Genomic DNA, 4,365 nt, shown 5'->3' with positions numbered 1-4,365 from the left:
GGGTCTTGAATCCGGCAAAATCGATGCCTTCAGGTAGCATGTGTGGGTTTTTGGACCGCTTGCCTTCACACAAAAAGATTACGTTCTCGTGACAACTGCGACAGAGAGGACGTTCCACATCCGCCGCCAAGGACTGTGTGTGGTGGCACTAGCTAACACTCCCAGGGTTCTACTACGAAACATAAATACCCAAGAAAGTGGATGGGGAAACGGCGCCGCGGTAGCTCAATTGGTAGAGCATCGCACGCAAAATGCGAAAGTTGTGGGATCGTTGCCCACCTGCGGCAAGTTGTTTTAGAGCGCAGCTCTTTGGCGTCCGTTCCTGGGTTTCGCGTCGTCGTCGGCGTTGTCGTCGGCCTCGTAACCAGCTCCGCCCCCCTTTCATCCCCCCAGCGCTAGCAGCGACCGACTGATACCGCTGGATGCCGCTGACGCCGCTAGAGAGTCAAGATAACGTGACTGCATAGAACACCGTCGCCGCCATGCAGAAAGAGGAGGAAAGGGTCCCCCCCCCCCCCCCCTGTTCTTGTGTGGCGGATAGGGTGCTCTTCAGTTGCCGACGCGCCGGTTATTTCACGTAGGCCCCGGCACGTCGACGAATACGTGACCACCTTCCCACGGCTAGACCTGGTTCTTAGCGCTGCGGAAGCGAGGGTATCATATTGTTTGTGTCGGCATCGGCGGCGTTGTCCCTGAAACCAACTCCGCAGCTGGGGTTGACTCACTATCGGCGTCAGCGGCATCAGTCAGTCGCTGCTATCTCTTCCCTCCTCCCTTTATCGTGTTGTCCGCTTGCTGCGCGCGCTTCTGCCCCCATCGTTTGCCGCTGGGTGTACACGCAGCCCCCCTCCCCCCTCTTCCTGCGAGTCTCCGGTTGTCAAAGCGCCGGCTCGAACTTAATTCCTTTCTTCGCTCCTCCTCCAATGCAACCCCTGTGCGGTGGCAATCAGAGAGCCAGATCGGTGGCGGAGGATCTGTATATGTGCACCGCCCGAGCCGAAATTGCCGCTGCCGTTCGCCCTGTGCGGTGGCAATCAGAGAGCCAGATCGGTGGCGGCGGATCTGTATATGTGCACCGCCCGAGCCGAAATTGCCGCTGCCGTTCGCTACTGCGAAATTATCTGCCAGTTCTTTCTGAGCCATGAGCGAGACGACCGATGGAAGTCCTCCGTCTGCTGCTGCTGCTGCTGCTGCTGCTGCTAAACGAGCTGCCAGAGCAGAGGCCCAGCGCCGTCGCCGTCAGAATCCAGAGGTGCGTGCCGCCGAAGCAGAAGCTTACCGTCGCCGCCGTCGAGATGATCCAGGAGTACGCGTCGCCGAAGCAGAGGCTAAGCGCCGCCGCCGAGAAGACCCTGCCGTTCGCGCCGCCGAAGCGGAGGCTCATCGCCGCCGTCGAGAGCAACCAGCAGTAAGCGAGGCTGAAGCAGAAGCTCATCGCCGCCGCCGAGAAGACCCTGCAGTTCGCGCCGCCGAAGCGGAGGCTCATCGCCGCCGTCGAGAGCAACCAGCAGTAAGCGAGGCTGAAGCAGAACCATCGATCCACACCGATGTTAGTAGTGGGGGACTTTAATGTTGACATAAAGACAAACAGCAATTTCCTAACACTTATGCGGGAGAACATCCCGTTCCTCTCATTCGTAACGCGTCCCACGGCTGTGACAACCTCGCGAGGCACTTGTATAGATCTCGTCTTTGAAAATCAAGCATTGGTGTACCAAGTCGAACATATATCAGTCTATTTCTCCAACCACAAAGCTTCCTTCATGACTGTCAAGAACTGTTAGTGCAGTCTTTGTTAAAGGAATACGTGTGAAAAATAAAAAAAAAAATCTGTGATAGCGCATACATGTGTTGCTCGATTTCTTTGCCTCAATCTATCGAAAAGGTGAAACAGCTTATTTGCTGCGCTCAAATTTCGCATTAGGAAGTAACGTAATCGTCGGTAATTTTTTCATTTACTTTTACTTCCCTTAACGTATCGTTTCTTTGTTTCATTTATTAAGCACAAGTAATTTCCCCTATGTTTTCTTGGTGTCAGTTTTTGTTGGCTTCGTATGATATTATTGCAATACGAATATTTCAAGGAATCAAGAAAGCAGATAAAGAAACATGAATGTGCTACAGGAAATATTGCGCACTCCCACTGTCTCCTTGCACAGTTTCCACCAGTGTGGCACTTTTATTTCTGAAAGTATAACTGCGTAGGAACAAACGCTTACAAAAAAAGCAGCTACATGTCTATGCCAGCATCGCACTAGTGATCTTCAAAGGGCCCTATAGAAAACTTGTGTTTTGGACAAAACCAAACAAGAAAATTGCAGAAACTCCACCATTATATTAGGCCCCGTGTCCTCGGAACAAGTCAAAGCATCAAAACAACAGCGTTACGATCACCCCGAGCTGCCGTGCACTGCTTTCAAATGTACGGTCATCGGGCAATATCACATTGGGAAAGTTGACAGTAGCTATGAGCTCAGGGAAAAAGTGCACGATTGCACTGTGCCCCACTGTCTGCGGTCAGACATTTACAGCGGAGAAGACATCATGCTACGAGAAGGGAGAGTGGTCGTGTCGGCTTCTTAAACGATGCCCATAACAACTATATGTTGTCTCGATAAAAGTGGCTATTATCTAAGTGACCCGTTCGCCTCGCACGTCCATTGCCTGGATTGTCCCACCGATATTCTGTCCCACCGATATTCTTCCAAAGACCTGCGTTTCCAGCCAACGGGAGAGGCAAAGTCGAACTTTGTCTGCCAGTTCCCCGGGCGAATTTAGTGAATCACCATCTCCCATATATGGCCTCATTGGCAATGCAAAAGGGAAATTTCGGAAAGATTCATGCAATGTCGTGTCACGTCTTTTTCTGACTTTATTCATGTTTTATGATCCTGTTTCCAAGTTAGGGAGAAAAATGGCCAGGCTTAGCTTGGTTAAGCCAAGAATGCGTTACATATTGCGCGAGTTGGGGCCCAGCTTTTCCTTCGGCTGTCGTGACGTCACGTCACGTGGTTGTGCTAAGGTCAATGGTGGCTGCCCGGCCGCACCCAAGGGCTGAACTGAGTGATTGCAATATGCAACGCATAAAAATAGAAGCAACTTAATAACAAACATAGCAAACTTAAAAGAGAATAGACCCACATATGAGACGCGCAGCAATGAACAATGGCTAATACCCTCAAAGGTGGCTGCCCGGCCGCGCCCAAGGGCTGAACTGAGTGAATGCAATATGCAACGCATAAAAAGCTTACCGATTACAGATGTCTGACAGCTGGCTAATTATGGCAAAAATGACCATGACACGAAGCTATTGCTTCCAGCAGCTGTATTCTTTCCAGGGGCTTTTAAAGCGAAGCTTCCCTTAATTCTTCCTTCAACTTAGACTTTTACACTGCTTCTGCCGCTCCTGTTATTGTCGTTGTTGTTGCTATTGTTATTGACTAGCACACTGCGTGATGGGTGGTGAAGAGCGTGTATATAATAGTAGGTGTGCAGCAGAGATGAAAATCAACGGGAAAAACTCGTTTGTGCCTTACCATCGCGTCGACACAGTTCCATCTGGAGCATTCTGGGCGTCACCACAATACCCTCTAAACTGCTGTTATTACCCGTGAGCCCTCCGCAACATCATTGCAGAAGCTGGGGAGAGAGAGAGACAGAAAAGGGGAAAGGCAGGGAGGTTAGCCAGAGGGGAAGAACTTGTTTGCTACCCTACGCTGGGGAGAGAGGTGAGGGGGAGGTAAAGTGATAACAAACTAGAGATAAAGAAAGAAAGGAGCATAGAAGTTGGGGAGCTTACCTTTGAACTAACGCGTAACACTTCAAATGGCATGTAAATAGAATGGCAGAGAGAAGTTAAAGAGAAGAGGCGGCTGGAACCGACGCAATCGCAAAAAGTGATAAGAGCCCTGCCACTCTTCGCTCGTGGCAACTCGCAGAAAGGAGGGAGCGCAGGTAAGGGATAGGCGACGTAAATAAGCAAGGGAACGCTACTACTAAACACGGTAACAGTTGCGGACAAATTGGGTAAATTTAAATTCACGGTACACTACAGTACCGTACATTACTGCTATTTCTGAAAAATAAACACCGTGACCAGTCGTCATGCAGACCACTGACGCAAAGCGTGTAGACGCGAAGTCACATTGAGACACAGCGCCATCAAACGACAAGCGGCCGCGCATCGAATAGACAGTTCTGTACACGGTAGGTTTGTGGGCATGGCTTTGCTCGTGGTCGTGAGTTCAATGTCGACCACGGCAGCCACATTTCGACAGTAGAGAATTGCAAGAACTCTGATTACTAGAATGGCTCACGGTAAATAATCCCGGCTGGCCAAATAATTCCGGAGTACCCAACTACCCC

The 4,365-nt window shown here is 50.6% G+C and overlaps 1 non-coding gene across 1 annotated transcript; it reads left to right on the top strand.

Annotated features, from left to right (window-relative positions):
* The first annotated feature begins 214 nt into the window (after positions 1 to 214).
* TRNAL-CAA (transfer RNA leucine (anticodon CAA)) lies at positions 215 to 287 on the top strand. Its single transcript has one exon. It is a non-coding gene; the product is annotated as a tRNA-Leu (tRNA).
* Positions 288 to 4,365: the final 4,078 nt, after the last annotated feature.

Source organism: Dermacentor albipictus, chromosome 3, assembly GCF_038994185.2.
Source record: "Dermacentor albipictus isolate Rhodes 1998 colony chromosome 3, USDA_Dalb.pri_finalv2, whole genome shotgun sequence".
In the NCBI taxonomy this organism is placed as follows: domain Eukaryota; kingdom Metazoa; phylum Arthropoda; class Arachnida; order Ixodida; family Ixodidae; genus Dermacentor; species Dermacentor albipictus.
Note: the sequence above shows the minus strand (reverse complement) of the source record. Positions and strands in the feature narration are given on the sequence as shown.